The 17,920-nt window shown below is 38.8% G+C and overlaps 1 protein-coding gene across 1 annotated transcript in view; it reads right to left on the bottom strand.

The window, feature by feature from the left end:
• The window catches only part of LOC106059661 (uncharacterized), a 176,830-nt gene that overhangs the window by 47,033 nt on the left and 111,877 nt on the right, over window positions 1-17,920 (bottom strand). The window lies entirely within an intron of this gene.

Genomic DNA, 17,920 nt, shown 5'->3' with positions numbered 1-17,920 from the left:
GGATGAAAGGGGAAGGTCGTCGGAGACGAGAGACAAAAAGATGTGTTTTGACTGAAGTTTTTAAAGTGAATTGAAGAATATTTTAAATAATTCCACATCTTTTTATTTCAATTGTGTTTCTACATATGTCTACATTAAAATTGAAAATTGTATATAATCTAGTGTATGAAGACCCACCAATAGTGACGGAAATAAAAAAGAACAGACTACGTTGGGCAGGTCACCTGGAAAGAATGTCAGACAACAGAGGAGCGAAAATTTGTATACAGGCAAAAACCAAAAGGCAGGCGACCCAAAGGCAGACCCCGAATGCGATGGATTGATGATGTAGAAGCAGATCTGAAGCAGCTTGGGGTCAAGGCATGGAGACGAAAGGCCCAGGAAAGATCTGAATGGAAGGATGTGTTGAAGCAGGCCAGAGCCCTCCATGGGCTGTAGCTCCACTGGGATGGATGGATGGATATAATCTAATGTATAAAACGCAGAAAGTAAGGCTTATGTATATATGTATTGTATGTATGTATGTATGTATGAACTGTATGTATGTATGTATGTCTCGAATAAAAATCAAACCGTTTGACCAATCTTTATAGAACTTGGCATAAATCTTCCTTTCATCATGGCCAAAACCATAGTGTATGTTTAATGTCCCCCTAACCGTAGAACCTTAAAAATAGACAAAGAGTACCTAATTGTATATCTAATACTGAACTAAACTTTTTAACAAATCGGTTAAATCCGTTTTCACTGTATTTTATATTGGATACGAATATGTTGGCTGAATGGGTAAACCCGTTTTCACACTCTACTTTTCGTGGCGAAATTTAAAAAAAAATGTGAAAGGAACATTCTCCGAGTTTGACATCGATCTTAATTCAATCCAGTAGAACAGAAATATACCCAAACTATGGCCAGCAGGCAGCGGGTCATCTCTGGCTAGTTGTCAATAAAAGTTAAGTTCAATTTGTGTAACAAGAAGTTTTTCAAGCTTCATTTAAAAGTTTTGTATCGAGTTATTTATGAAAATAATACTGTGTTTTGTATCCTAGAGGGACTTGTCTGACAATATGTGCATTAAACCAAACTTATAATGATAGCTAAGGAAATATACTTTCATATCAGTATCACTTAACCGTTATATCAGAAAGTTGGATTGTATTGAATGATTTGATTGTCAGTGGAACAAAGACGTACTTAATTCTGTTTGTTTTTTGAGATTGATGTCTGGTATTTTGTCCGTGATGGCGAAATGTCTTAGTCGTGACCTAAAGGATTTTTAAAAATGCTTACACATTTTTTTAGCTTTCTTAAAAATTGTTTTTAGCTTTCTTAAAAATGTTTTTAGCTTTCTTAAAAAAAAAAATTCTCGAAAGGTTGTACTCTCTGTTTGGAGCTACGACCCATCGACTACGTCGTCATCAATTTTGGAGCCAGGGCCGGATTGACCTACAGGCAGCATAAGATATAGCTGAGCCGCCACTCCCCCAAGAAATATTAAGCATTGAGGTAGAAAACCTGGACTTTAAAGAGTCCCATATATGAAATGGCTGAGGGCCTTATGAACTCTAAATCCGTCACTGTTGGTAGCTCTCAAACAATGAGCTATACAATTGTCTAGTTCCTCTTTCAGACCTTGCGATCTATGGCATTCTATGGGAAAGATGATGTAAAGGTCATCTGTTTATGTTGCCCAAGGTTAACGAGGATGTCATGTGGCCAGCACAACGACCAACCGCCTTTACTTTTCTCCAACTAAGGTCAGGTACCCATTAGAGCTGGGTGAACTCGGAGGCGCCCTAAGGTTTCCTAAATTAAAATTTCCAGCCTTCACCAGGATTCGAACCCGAGACCACTCGTTTCGGAAGCAAAGCGCTTTACCACTCAGCCACATCGCTCCGAGTTGTCTACAACAAACAAATAGAGAATAATTCACGTAGTTAATTAGTCCAGTAGTTTGCGGAACACCTATTCAGGCCTTGCGGAACACTAGGGCTCCGCGGAACCCAGTTTAGAAAACACCCTTGTAGACTAAAGCTGAAATTCCCATTTAGGGCGGATATTATTATAGCTTTTTTTTTGTGTGTATATCTGGTGTGCACTATATAGGAAGTGTTGGTAAACAATGTACTTTAAAATCTTTACGATATATTTATTTCGCACCTTTGAGCACTGTAAAATTTAAATTTTCAAACCTTAGCACAAAGCATTTGTAAGTATTTAGTTGGCAGCAGTAGTCTTTCAATACGGTGTCCTTGACATTGTTTAGTTTTCCCTATTCGGTTTTAATATCTCCATCAAACTTTTTTCTTTTTTTTTAAAGTTTATCTTTGGGTTTCATTATATCGCTTTCACATTTGCCCATATCACTTTCTCTTTTTTTTTTCCCTCTCTACGCTACAGTATTTATTTGCGTAAAGAATGTACGATAAATCTGAAGAAAAACAAAATACAGAATGTAAGCAAAGAGAGGATAACTCTGTTTAAAATTTATCTTGCCAATAGTAAAAGGAGTTTGAGAACTTTTGTTGACACCTAGAATTACAATTTTTTCCGACCTCAGAATAACACAGAAACCCCAAGAAAACCCCAAGAACGGACGAACTGATCGAATTCTGCTGTAAGCCAGGAAAAGCAATTATTTGTTTCATTTTTTTTTTAAAGCACTATTTTGATTTCAAGTCTTAAAATATCTCGTCTGCAGTAAGATTTCGTTTGTTCATTTTGTTTCATTCATGGCAATTTTATTTTTTCCGAGGCTGCTATTTAATTTCTTAAAGTCAAGCCTTGCCGTTATTTCAACACCACGTGATTTTAGTTCTATTTTTAGACATTATCGTGAAATTAGCTTCATCTCAAAATAATGTGCAAGTTCTCCAGAAGGAATGTTTAGGGCCTATATTTAAAGCTTATACAAATGTACGCTCTTCCGTTTAATTAGAAAATGTTTCAGGGCTCTAATTAGCATCATTAGATAATCTAGTTTATGAAAAAAAGTTAGGGCGAAATCAATTCTAGCTTCTTTAATTAGGCTCATTTAGCTAAACGATTATGTTTTGTCTTACATTCATACGCCTAAAAAATAGTCCAGCCCTAATAGTATTCATTAACACTGTCCGACAGGTTTCGATGGTTTTGAATATAAATATAACTGTCTAGTTTAGTGTTTGAACTTATCACACAATTTTATTTAACTTAAGTCCAGTCGTTCGTTCTGTCCAGTCTTTGGCGTTTATTCTTTCCAGTCATTCGTTCTGTCCAGTCTTTGGCGTTTATTCTGTCCAGTCGTTCGTTCTGTCCAGTCTTTGGCGTTTATTCTTTCCAGTCATTCGTTCTGTCCAGTCTTTGGCGTTTATTTTGTCCAGTCATTAGTTTTGTCCAGTCTTTGGCGTTTATTCTGTCCAGTCGTTCGTTCTGTCCAGTCTTTGGCGTTTATTCTGTCCAGTGTTTGGCGTTTATTCTGTCCAGTGTTTGGCGTTTATTCTGTCCAGTGTTTGGCGTTTATTCTGTCCAGTGTTTGGCGTTTATTCTGTCCAGTGTTTGGCGCTCATTCTGTCCAGTCGTTCTTTCTGTCCAGTCGTTCGTCCTGCCCAGTGCAGGGCCGGCCTTAAGCACAGGAAAACTAGGCAGACGCCTAGGGGTTCCGATGGGCGGGGGCCTCTCAAGGATATACTTTAGATCAATCTTGTTAGACTACAAATGCTAGAAGACCATTATTTCTTCCTTTTGGTGAAATGTCAAAACGTTATTTCTAGTCTGGGGATCACGAATCGTCCACGAAACACATTCAGGCCATCAGCGCTCTATGAATTGAACTTATTTGTTGATTTAGATGTAGATACAGGGCAGTTTATAAATTTTCTAGTATTTTTTCGGTCTTCATTTTTTAAAGTTTTATATTTCATTTTGGGCCTCCCTATTCGCTTCACCTAGGGCCTCCCTATTCGCTTCACCTAGGGCCTACCTATTTGCTTCACCTAGGGCCTCCCTATTCGCTTCACCTAGGGCCTCCCTATTCGCTTCACCTAGGGCCTCCCTATTTGCTTCACCTAGGGCCTCCCTATTCGCTTCACCTAGGGCCTACCTATTTGCTTCACCTAGGGCCTACCTATTTGCTTCACCTAGGGCCTCCCTATTCGCTTCACCTAGGGCCTCCCTATTCGCTTCACCTAGGGCCTCCCTATTCGCTTCACCTAGGGCCTCCCTATTCGCTTCACCTAGGGCCTACCTATTCGCTTCACCTAGGGCCTACCTATTCGCTTCACCTAGGGCCTCCCTATTCGCTTCACCTAGGGCCTCCCTATTCGCTTCACCTAGGGCCTACCTATTCGCTTCACATAGGGCCTACCTATTCGCTTCACCTAGGGCCTACCTATTCGCTTCACCTAGGGCCTACCTATTCGCTTCACCAAGGGCCTACCTATTTGCTTCACCTAGGGCTTCCAATTATATAAGGCCGGCCCTGTTCTGTGGTTCGTTCTGCCCAGTCGTTTTTTTCTTTCCAGTCATGATTTGTTAAAAAAAAAAAGCGCATACGTCACTTGGTCACGTGTTCATAACGATGGGCTATAAATAAACTTATTTGAAAGATCAATAAAAGAAAAGAAAAAAATGTATGATGTAAAGGTCATCTGTTTCTGTGGCCCACGGTTAAACGAAGGTGTCATGTGGCCAGCACAACGACCTACCGCCTTTACATTTCCCCAACTAACGTCTGGCTCCCATTAAGAGTCTAATGGGCTAAAAAACAAATCCAGAAATTCAAAATCCCAGACTTCCCACCGGAATTTAAACCCTAGACCACTCTGGAAGCCAAGCGCTATGCCAAACCTCGCAATATCAAATAAAATACACTAGATGTACATTATAATGAAATAACATTCATCTTGAGTGCGCAAAGGGAAATAGTTTGTACAAGATCAATATAAATTGTAGGGCACTGAGCTGGGACTAGACCAGAGGCACAGTAATTCAATGCTCTGCATATATATTTATTTCATTTCATACAATATATTACATTACATATATACACCCAATTTTTTAAATCATTGTTCTGTTTTGTAAACAAATAGGATGTTTAGACTTTCAATAAGGCTAAGGAACAATAGCTCTGTGAAAATAAGCGGAGGTAATCTAGCAATCATCAGTGTCAACAAAAGACCACTCGAAACGGAATGCTCTGAAGTTATTTTAAAAGTACTTCTTCCTCAATGGAAGTGTATGTCTGGTTGAATTTATCGATACTTACGTAGAGATTAGATTTAAATAGTCATGCTAAAAATAGTTTTTAAAAGATCAATGCTCAATAATCATTGAGGTACGTGGTTCTCAAGAACATTGCGCGTGTAAAGAAAGATAACTGGGGATATAGTTCAGATCTATTTTTAGAATAAACGTGGCCTAAAAATATTTGTGCGTGTGGAGAGGGAGGGCATGATATTAAACGTTAAGAAGGCACTTGTGATTATAAAAATAAACAAAAAGATATTTTTAGTATCACTTGTATTTTTTTTAATGCATGAATAATTTAAATAGCTGAGAACTTGTTTAATGTCAAATATTTAATGTGTAAATATAACTGAATGGATAGTCTCCTGGGTAATTCTCATGGAAAATAAGATATGGGGCCCCTTGTAATAAGCATAAGAAATATTATTATTTCTTCAAAACAATATTTGGGGCTGAAATGGGGCATTAGTTATAGCTTATTTTGTCTTTAGGTTAATCCAGCCCATACATATGTAGCTACACCTTTATTTTGCTAAAAGAAAAAAAAATATTGTTAACTGTAACCCTACCTTTGGCCCGCCCTGTATGTGTGAGTGTGTGTGTATATATTTGTGTGTGTGTATGTGTGTGTATGTGTGTTGTTGTAGTTGTTCAGTCGAGATATCATTGGATGAAAAATCTGCGATGCGTTAGCCATAGGTGGAAGGGGGCGGGGTTGAAAGTGGATGGACTGGTGGAGGGGGGAGGAGGGAGTGGTTGAATCAAGTTGAAGGGGTTGAATAAGGGAGAGTTGATTGAGGGATAAGGAACTGGTTGAAAGAGGAGGAACTGGCTGAAAGAGGAGGAACTGGTTGAAAGAGGAGGAACTGGTTGAAAGAGGAGGAACTGGTTGAAAGAGGAGGAACTGGTTGAAAGAGGAGGAACTGGTTGAAAGAGAAGGAACTGGTTGAAAGAGGAGGAACTGGTTGAAAGAAGAGGAACTGGCTGAAATGGGAGGAAGGAGGAAGTTTTAAAAAGAGGAGAAATTATTTGAAAGAGTTGGAATTGGTTTAAAGAGCAGGGTGTGTTTGCTAGAAGAGAAAGTGTTTGAAAGAGGAGACACTGGTTGAGTGATGAGGAGGCAGTGGTTGAGGGATATGGAGGCAGTGGTTGAGGGATATGGAGGCAGTGGTTGAGGGATATGGAGGCAGTGGTTGAGGGAAGAGGAACTGATTGAGTGAAGGGATGACTATGACAGAGTGGTTGTGGGAGAGGTGTAGACGTGTTGAATCTATTAGACCGGAAGTCCTCGTGTCAACAAGAGGGGCACTCAAGAATGTAGAATCAATGAAGGATTGTCCCTGCTATTCCTTCTTTGCTCTCTCTCTCTCTCACACACACACACACACTTCTACACTCACCATCTCATTGTGTGAAAAGTTTGTCTTCGAAGACAATGACAGAGAAACATGACGACTACATAATAAACCGAGGGTCGATTGATTTCTATCAAGAACTTCAAAAGACCATAATCCAACGCTGTGCCACTTCCGGCAACTTGGCCAACGCCTCCTTCCTTACTTCCGCTTTGAAACAATGGCGGGTGGTAATATATTTTTGATGAAAAGAACTTTCGTGTCCGACTTGTGACGTGTCATTTTGACTGAGTCGAATGTGCACGTGACTCGAGACATATGTAAATTAGAGAGGTCACGTTTACTTGACTGAATAGGCGTTTCTCCATTCCTATCCCCCATTCCTTCCGTGCCCTAATTCCAAAACATTTATAAAGAAAATAAAAACAATTATGTACTTAACCTAAGGTCACGTACTAAACCTAAGGTCACGTACTAAACCTAAGGTCACGTACTAAAACTAAGGTCACGTACTAAACCTAAGGTCACGTACTTAAACTAAGGTCACGTACTAAACCTAAGGTCACGTACTAAAACTAAGGTCACGTACTAAAACTAAGGTCACGTACTAAAACTAAGGTCACGTACTAAAACTAAGGTCACATTTGGACATGCAAAGCTAGCGGCCTAAATTTTTAATCTTTTAAGTCACCACAATTTCTAATTTTCATTTTTTTCCCTTGGTTTTTATTTTTGTTGCCAGAGTCTGTGAGTCCTTAATGAAAAAAAACAACAACTTAAAATTGCACACACGATGACATAGAACGAATTAAAAAAAAAAATTTCATTTATCATCATTCGTTTATATTGTGACGTAAAGAAGGCCATGTTTAGGCACCTAGAGAAAGCAAAGAGAAATAAAAACAATGAAAACCCTGTTTGTGATAGCCCTGTTTGTGATAACCCTGTTTGTGATAGCCCTGTTGGTGATAGCCCTGTTGGTGATAGCCCTGTTTGTGATAGCCCTGTTTGTGATAGCCCTGTTTGTGATAACCCTGTTTGTGATAGCCCTGTTTGTGATAGCCCTGTTTGTGATAGCCTTGTTTGTGATAGCCCTGTTTGTGATAGACCTGTTGGTGATAGACCTGTTGGTGATAGACCTGTTGGTGATAGCCCTGTTTGTGATAGCCCTGTTTGTGATAGCCCTGTTTGTGATAGACCTGTTTGTGATAGCCTTGTTTGTGATAGCCTTGTTTGTGATAGCCCTGTTTGTGATAGACCTGTTGGTGATAGCCCTGTTTGTGATAGACCTGTTGGTGATAGACCTGTTGGTGATAGACCTGTTTGTGATAGACCTGTTTGTGATAACCCTGTTGGTGATAGACCTGTTGGTGATAGACCTGTTGGTGATAGCCCTGTTTGTGATAGACCTGTTTGTGATAGACCTGTTTGTGATAGACCTGTTGGTGATAGCCCTGTTTGTGAAAGCCCTGTTTGTGATAGCCTTGTTTGTGATAGCCCTGTTGGTGATAGCCCTGTTTGTGATAGACCTGTTGGTGATAGCCCTGTTGGTGATAGCCCTGTTGGTGATAGCCTTGTTTGTGAAAGCCTTGTTTGTGATAGCCCTGTTTGTGATAGCCCTGTTGGTGATAGCCCTGTTGGCGATAACCTGGAAGTCCTGCGTACAGTATTTGTTCAAATTTGTCCTAGCATATGGTACAACGTACAACGTTAGTTATAGTGCCCTCAATATCAGTACTACCGAATTATTTCAAGATCTATCCCGATTTTATTTTAATTTTCCTGTGTTTTTCTGTTGGTTACCTTACATCGCCCCCTCATTTTGCCATTTTATCTGTTTCGATGTTTATGGATTTTTTTTTATTTTTTTTTTTGTCTAAATAATGTAAAAAGGATCTATCGAAATTTAAAAAAATAATAACAAAATGATTTTTGTGTGTTTGTATCGTAAAAACCCATTAAATCAATCGTATGAATTTACACAATAAGCCATAGGTCATTAAAATCACCATCCCTGCCCCCCCCCCCCCACCCCCGTTTCAATAAAATATCCACCCTTCTCCTGCTTTCAGATGCTTTCAGAAAAAAAAAAAAAGAAAAAAAAATCTGATGACGTCTTGTAATCCCAGTTGAACTAATTACAATTTAAAAAACTACAATTGTAGCCATCGCCATCTAGTACTCACTATTTGATGACGTAATCTGTAATAATATTCTGCAGATGCAATTGTGCTTTCAACGCAATGCAAATAAGGGCAGTAATCCAGAGTGATTAAGATAATTATCAGACCCTCTTCTAATCCTTCTCGCCCCCAAGTCACGATCCAGTTAAACCTGTTAAATAATCTTAAACCAAAGACCTGGAATTATAATTTCAGAATTATTTTTTTTTTAAAGATCTTTCCTCAAAATGTGTAGAGATTTTTTTTTTTCAATAATTTAATTCTTCACGATTGTTACCTTTTTTAAAAACATTCGCTTTTTTTTTTTAAGTTTAACTGCTTCAAACTTGCACTCCAGCCATACTCCAATCACTCATAATAATAATACCACTGGTGTAATTACCTGGCCACGTAGCGTGGAACTTGGCTCTTCGTCACGGGTTCGAACCCCATGCTTCACTTTTATGGTCCGATATTATCGAGTTAAATTTTAATGTTTTTTTTTTATCAATTCCTCCATAAATGAAGCTGTTGGTGGTCTATGATATGTCATGGTATTTATATCCATTAACGCTTTAATACTATAAGCAGTATGGGGAGTCCAGTGATCTAGCACAATCATTTTTTTTTCTATTAATTCAGATCATTTCTAAGTAAGACGGTGCGCAATGTACTCAGTGGCGTCTGTATATTGAAATTAACCATGATTCAACTCCTTCATGTATACAACAAACATTCGGGGTGCGTGCGGAAATTTCCGTTGAAGACTGATCAAAATAAGCTAAATTGAATTTTAAGATGATTAGTTTCGAAACAATTGTAACTGTCAAACCAGAGTTTTCACAATGCGACCAAGTGGCTATTTTGTTTTCCAAATGTTAACATAAACTGTCACCAAAAGGGAAGTCCTTTCCCGTACGGGTACTCCTCCACTTAGTTTAAGTGGTGATCAAATGACGTATGAGGTTCGTGGGACGTATCCTCAGCCAAGATGTAACAGGTCATCTATAACGTGGAAACCAAATAACAATAAAGTGTAAACAGGAGCGTCCACGTTCAAATCCTTTCCTTAGTATTTAAAGTGTTTAACTCACATTTTCCTTTTCGAATGTAGCGGACAATGACTGGTTGAAAAGTTGATGTCCAGCTCATTGGTTTAGGTTAACGGGAGATTACGACGGTGTCATGTGGTTAGCTCAACGACTTGTCACTCATACTTTATCCAACTAATATAAATGTGGATTCACAAGCAGATATCGAAATATATTACTATGTATTATTATTATTATTATTATTATAGCTTTGTTTGGGACCCCTCAACTCACTAAATTTAGAAAGCCTTCAGGACAGAAGACTCAAAGTAAAGTAGCAATTATACATAAAACATAAACTCAAAACATAATCTTCAAATACAAAAACAAAATCTAATAAAATACTCAGAAAAACACAAAGATAAAGGCACATTCCTCGTTCTATATGCTAGGATAAATGTATACAAATGTTCTTCTATAGTGCTATTAGAGTATGGAATCGGTTGCCTGAGCTAGATTTTAGGTCATTGGTTAATATGCATGACTAAATGCTTGACGCGTAGGACGTAATCATCTTCTTTATTGAAGTAACGTCTGTATTATATAAGATAAGATAAGATAAGAAGAATGGTAAATCTCGAAAACCAATGACTTGGCAGAATTTAAGTTATTGACCCAGGAAAACAATTGGAAGTAATCATCTTCTCTTTTGAAGTAACGTCTGTATTTTATAAGATAAGATTGACTTATACATGTGCTTGAGATTCAAATTCAAGGAATTCGAAGCTGGTTCGGTCCTATTGCTTGACATATTGTAGAATATTTCATATGCTATTAAAATTTGCAGCCGTTAAATAAAGAGATGACGTCTTCAAACATTTTCGTAGTCGCCATTTTCTGGTCACATGACTCTCTCATTCTTTGTGCTAGTTTTTTTTTTTTTTTGTTAGATGCCCGAAAAAAAAATCTTTTCCCAAAACTTTATCCTGAAGTCCACTAACCACAGCAAGAATGATAACCGTGTCTAACTATAACACATTTGTGTTATTTCCCCATTGGAATTGTCATTTTAACATCGTCTAGTTTTATGACAATGTCTGTCTGTCTGTCTGTCTGTCTGTCTGGTACACATTTTGTACTCATTATTTCTCCCTCTTGCCATTCTCTGATCAAGTTGAAACTTTGCACAATTATTCATTGCCTCTAAAAACATATACATTAATGAACAAAATTTAACCAATTAACTAAATACTTAGTGATAATTTATTTAGTTTGATATAATAAGGGAGATAAATCCTACATTATTTAAATTGTTAGGCGCTTCCGAGGTGTCTAATGCAAATGGAGGTAAGACCCAACGTAATGCAGAATCCAATCACCGGTGATAGGCCGAACAATCAATGGAAGCTAGTCGACGGTGATACTGAATGTCGAACAAAGTTTAATAGCAATGAAGGGAACCATCGAATGTCAGCTAACTCTAGACGTTGACAAAATTCTACTTATTTCTACGTTGTCCTGTAGGTAGTCTGTTTACGTCGACTGATATTTCGTTCCGTCTCTAAAACCCTATCCTTGTTTTACTAGTCACGTCATTGTCACTAAGTCAAAACTTCCCCTGTTTCTGAAACAAATAATTAATTCCTAATCGTGCCATAACAAAATATATGGCTGTAAATATGCAGCGCTTTCCCCTATATAAGTTTAAAAAAAAATATTTCTTAATACCAATCTTACATCAAGTCACTCCGTCCTTTTGTCTGTCTGTCTGATAAAAATCTTGTACAAGTTAGTTCTTGCACTTTCCATTTCTCGGATCAAGTTGAAACTTTTCTACATAGAAACAAATCAGTAAAATTAGCCAATTAGTTATTTAGCCGTAATTAATCCATTTTGTTTCATTGAGAAAATGTTCAACCAATCGGCGTGGCGCGACCAGTGGCAGACACAACGACATCACCCATTTTAAAATTTTCACAATGACGGCAGAAACTGCTACACATTAATTCCATGATTGATTCAGAATTACAGACGCAATTTCATTCACACTATAAGCGAGCTGTTTTAAAACGTGTTTTCAATATTTAACTTGCGATCTGAATAGGTTATATGTTTTCAATAAAGTCATGGCACGGGACACCAAGAGTGCAACCTTACAGAGACGCCATCTCAGTGTCAAACAGAAATATAACTCACTGATGGAGCTAGACGGAAATAGATTTGAATCACATGAACGATTCGAATCAAATTTAGATCATCTCTCTCTCCCTGGCTATTTCGGTGAGTCTAAGTGACAACTTTTCTAAACATCAATTGAGCGACATCGTTCTTGAAGTGCTTAATTTAGAATTGAATTCAATTGATTCGATCTTTGGCTACATTCTCAAACGTCCTTCCTGTCTTGAAATTTAACAGCGAAAAAAAAATGTTTTAACTCTTTCTCTCCGTAATTATTTACCACATTCTGGTGGAATCAACGCTGGTATCGTCAGTTAGGAGAGAAAGAGTTAAGTCACAGACAAGCTTAAGGAAGGTGACAGTGTTAGAGCGAGACCGTTCGTTATATGAACTGCGACGTCACAACCTGTAGGCAGTGGAGACCAATGGCTCGCCGCTACGTCGTACAGACATGTGACGTGGCAACGTTTTATTGGTCTCCACTGCCCACAGGTCGTGACGTTGCAGGCCAGTGTGTACAGGCCTTCTATGACGATTAGTCTCGGTTAGAGTCAGCTTCAGAATTTGTTTCAAGACATTCTGACAGGATCGAGCCTTTCAAGCGTCATAAGAAAAAAAAGATCACAAACACAGGTGGTACTTTTTAATGTTAGATCTTCCTACATGGGATAGTACCAGGACAAAGTAAGAATAAAGTCATCTACAGAATTTGTTTCAAGACATTCTGACAGGATCGTAAAGTCTTTCCAGAGTCTTAAAAAAAACATCACAAACACTGGTGGTACCTATTAATGTAAAACATCCTCTTGGACAAGATCTTCCTACAAGGGATAGTACCAGGGCAAAGAAAGAAAGGCAGACAAAGAAACGTCAGAATGACAAAATCTTTCATAGTTAGCGTTCTGGTTTTGAGTGACCAATATTGGTATTGTGTGAGCGACCTTGGCTGTTACTGCAGATTAGGTGTGTTTTATATATCTGGCATGCGCTCTGGACTGTTGTCTAGATAGTTCCGGGTTCGAACCTGCCCGCCACCATCTCCCGCCTTCCTGCTGTAAGTTTGGTCTAAGATCTAATAGCCTTCAATTCAAAAGTAACATCGTAAACAACAATATAAAATAAAATCAAAACAAATGACTTTATTCATGTTCATTGACAGTAGAGTTCTGATACAGTACGTATGACCAACATGATTAACAAATAAAGTTTGAAATTTGACAGATATTTAATTAAAACTTTCTTTGTGTGTGTACAAGCCATCTATAGTACCATCAGTTTTCAAAAAAGGTGATTTTAAAGTTATGCTGCATATATGTGCATTTTTTTGTATAAGTGGAAATCATATCATTGCCAAATATTTGATCACATTCAAGAACTCTATTTATTTTTATTATTATTATAGCTTTTATATAGCGCTACTTTCGTGCTTATAGCATGCTCAGAGCGCTTTTGGTCCAATCTCATTTGTGGACCAGTGGGGGGAAGGGGTATCTAGGAGTTGGTTTTCCGTGCTGCCTTTAGGCGCTCAGTAAACACAACTCTGCCCGAGTCAGGTGTCGAACCTCGAGCCCCCTTCTAGGTAGCCAAGCCAAGCCAAGTTCAAGCGCACTTGGCCTCTCGACCACGCTTCATAGTACGCTGGGTATCAGATACCAAGAAAAGAAGGCTAATCAGTTTGTATTTTTACAGTCAACATTCTGGCTGGCAAAAAGGAGGAACTCCTCAATACTGTGAAGAGATGAAAGCTAAGTTGGTTTGGTCATATTGTAAGACATGACTCATTGCCTAAAATCATTCCACGAGGTACAGTGGAGGGAGCACGAAGTAAGGGTCATCCAAAGAAAACCTGGCTGGACAACGTAAAAGAATGGACCGGCCTCTCTCTCTTGATAACCTGCTAGGAACAGCTGCTAACCTGGGAAAGTGGAGGGATTTGGTTACGCGAACTGTCAAAGCACCCCCTCTCGTTATTTCTAGAAATAGGCTTTGGTTAATCATTGTTGATATTAAATATATTTTAATGCAAAACACGCTGCATCAGCCAACCCCGAGCGTATTTTGCTTTTTTTTTTTTTTTTAAGAGATGAAAATCTGAATCTGAATTCATATCCATCTTCGTGGACATAGGAAAATGAAGTTACACACATCTTCTTACATTTACAATATGTGCTCATTTATTGATACAATATGAGATCTTGATAATCTTTGACAACAAAATTTAATGTCAATGCAGTTTATTAGTGGTAATACTGAAATACGAGAATGTCTACAAATTTATGATTTTTATTAGCTTTTACTTCTTTGCATATTGGAATAGATGTTAAACAATTTTAGTTGGCCTTATTTTTATTTCATTGAAATCCTCGTGTGTGTTTTCTTCAATTGAAAATCAATGAATCAACGTGATAGTAGTCTCCCACTCAGACCACACACACACACACACACACACACATAATATACATACATAAATACATACATACCTACATACATACATACAAGCATGCATGCATACATACATACACACATACATACACACATACATACATACATACATACATACATACATACATACATACATACATACATACATACATACATACACACATACATACACACATACATACATACACACATGCATACATACATACATACATACATACATACATATATATTTTGTCGCTATTCCGTCATAAAATATGGTTTGAAAAAACTCATGGTATATTCTGTGGGGGGGGGGGGGGGGGTCGGAGGTCATACGAATCAACCCAAAAATAGATGTTTCAACCTCTTCCGTGAGTCACAACATCGACAGATACAAACGTTCGTTAAGGCGGGCTTTCCCGCGTCATTCTCGTCTGCTGGCAATTTCACTTCAAATCTTAACTTTAAAGTCAACATTTTTTATCAAGATGTATAAAAAAGGAGAGAGAGGGGGGGGGGGGGCTAAAATTTGTAAGAACTGTTCCGATTCTTAAGGTTGTTTTTTTTTTAAATCTCCGTTCCTATTTAAAAAAAAAATGTTTTCAGCATCGTCCTCCATGATAATGACCGTTAAACGTCGACGGTTGTCATGGTGACAAGATGTCTTTGAATTTGAAAAAAAGTCAGCTGAGGCTTAGTGAAGGAGTGTGCGGGAGTGTGAGGGAGTGTGAGGGTGTGTGGAGGGGGGGGGGAAATGACGTTTCAGCCCAGGTTCGATGGTAGAGAGAAAAGAAGAAGAAAAAAAAACCGACCAATGAATGAAGAGATAATGGGTCACGTGGAAGCAAACCAAAACAACAAAGGCGCTGACAGGAAGTGTAGAGGCCAAAGGTTAATTAAGGTCAATCAGAACTGTGCGAGATGCTAAGTGAAATATTTCTCGCAAGAATTCTATCTGTCTGTTAGTGAAACTAAAAAAGTGTAAAGTAGTACTGTAGTAAGAAAGTAAAGTTCCCCTTTCAGATCTTGTGGTTTATAGGGCAGATGGTGTAAAGGTCATCTGTTTCTGTGGCCTACGGTTAACGAGGATGTTATGTGGCCAGCACAACGACCAACCGCCTTTACTTTTCCAACCCAAACTAACTAACTAATGTCAGGTACCCATTAGAGCTGGGTGGACTCAGAGGCGCCCGAAGATCCCGAAATTAAAAATCCCAGTCTTCACCAGGATTCGAACCCCGGTCCCCGGTTCGGAAGCCAAGCGCTTTACCGCTCAGCCACTGCGCCTCCAAAGTAGTACTGTAATTGGATGTTAATGAAAACCTGTTATTGGAAATATCATTTCATAGTCCCTCTTCCTTGTCATAAGCTTTGTATCTTTCTATCATGTCACATTGAAAGACCGCCATCACAAACAAAGAGTTTAGAGCAGCGGTTCTCAACCTTTTAAGCTCGGCGACCCCTTTTTACAGTCCCCCACTCTGCCGCGACCCCCCCTCCCATACACAAATACAGAATTGTAGGGTAGACAATAACAATCCATATTTTCGATGGTCTTAGGCGACCCCCTGGCAAATGGTCAATCGACCCCCAAAGGGATCGCGATCCACAGGTTGAGAACCCCTGGTTTAGAGATTTGCTACAGCGATTGGACCCCACGACGACCTGCTAACTATTGTCAAAAACAAAACGCAAACTAAAACTCTATGGCATATTACAAGGTCTTCGGGGCGTGCAAGTACTCTCCTTCAGGGAACAGTACCAGCAAAAAGAAGAAGAGGCAGACAGAAAAAGCGGTGGGAAGACAACATAAAAGAATAGGACCGGCCTGCCATTGAAAGAGATTCTATCCAAGGTAAAAGACAGCGAGGAATGGAGAAAGACGGTTGACTCATCTTGTATAATGCCCCAAGGGTCCAACAGAGTAAGGGATTTGTGAAGGCGAAGGTGATCTTATAACTCACAGACCAATATGCATTCTTTGTATCTCTCCATCTTATAACTCACAGGTATACCACTTTTAGATCGATTATTTTTCTCTTAATAACTAATGAATGCCAGAAAAAAATTGATCACATAAGAGTAAAAAATGATCTACTTTTGGCTTAGTGTTAGGGTTAGGGTTGGTGTTAGGGTATCATTCCCTTTGTGTAGGGGTGAAAGGGTTAATCTAAAATAGGGGAGATGATAAAGACAAATGAAAACTGATTAAAATGTGAGATAATTGATCGTCTGGGTCGTTGTGACCAACAGATCTATGCTGTAGAATATATCACATGCACTGTCTGTTACGCCGACCACACACTTTGACGTCATTGAAAAACAACTGGCCTCCATCCATCAATGAACAGGTTGACAACCAGTAGGTAACGTAATTGGTTGCAGGTGTTTAGACAAGGGATGTAGGTGTTTAGACAAGGGATGTAAGTGTTTAGACAAGGGATACAGGTGTTTAGACAAGGGATGCATGTGTTTAGACAAGGGACGCATGTGTTTAGGCAAGGAATGCAGGTGTTAAACAAGGTATGCTTGTGTTTAGACAGGGGATACATGTGTTTAGACAAGATATGCATGTGTTAATACAAGTGATGCAGGTGTTTAAACAACAGATGCAGGTGTTTAGACAGGTATGCAGGTGTTTTGACAAGGGATGCAGGTGTTTAAATAAGGGATGTAGGTGTTTAAACAAGGGATGAAGGTGTTTAGACAAGGGATGCAGGTGTTTAAACAAGGTATGCATGTGTTTAGACAGGGGATACATGTGTTTAGACAAGATATGCATGTGTTAATACAAGTGATGCAGGTGTTTAAACAACAGATGCAGGTGTTTAGACAGGTATGCAGGTGTTTTGACAAGGGATGCAGGTGTTAAACAAGGTATGCATGTGTTTAGACAAGGGATGCATGTGTTTAGACAAGATATGCATGTGTTTATACAAGTGATGCAGGTGTTTAAACAACAGATGCAGGTGTTTAGACAGGTATGCAGGTGCTTTAACAAGGGATGCAGGTGTTTAAACAAGGGATGTAGGTGTTTAAACAAGGGATGCAGGTGTTTAGACAAGGGATGCAGGTGTTTAGACAAGGGAAGCAGGTGTTTAAAAAAAGGGATGCAGGTTTTCGGGCATGGGTTCCAGGTATTCGAACAAGAAATGCAAGCCTTGGATACAGACTTCACAGTGTAATACTAGTTTAACACATTTTCAGTAATAATTTAATAACCTCCATCCGTACACCAGGCTTATGGTCAGTTCAGTTCTTTTATGCTAAGCGATAAACTAACAACATTAAGTCCTCTTATTTCGTAACGTCCTTTAGAATTGACGTCAGTGTCAACATAGTTCAATCATAATAAAATAATTCAAAATTAATTAAAACTGAGCCAGTACGCATTGAAACTACCTACCAGCCTTCCTATACAAGCTTAGCTAGAAGTTTTCCATCGTTTGGGGGCCCAGGGGGGGGCTAGACCTCTTTGGGGGCCCCTGCATTTTGTGTAATATTTAATTTGTAATGTAAACAAAACACTCAAGTGGGGGCCAGGGGG

This window comes from Biomphalaria glabrata, chromosome 3, assembly GCF_947242115.1.
Source record: "Biomphalaria glabrata chromosome 3, xgBioGlab47.1, whole genome shotgun sequence".
Classification (NCBI taxonomy): Eukaryota; Metazoa; Mollusca; class Gastropoda; family Planorbidae; genus Biomphalaria; species Biomphalaria glabrata.
The sequence above is the reverse complement of the archived record's forward strand: the minus strand, read 5'-3'. Positions and strand labels throughout refer to the sequence as shown.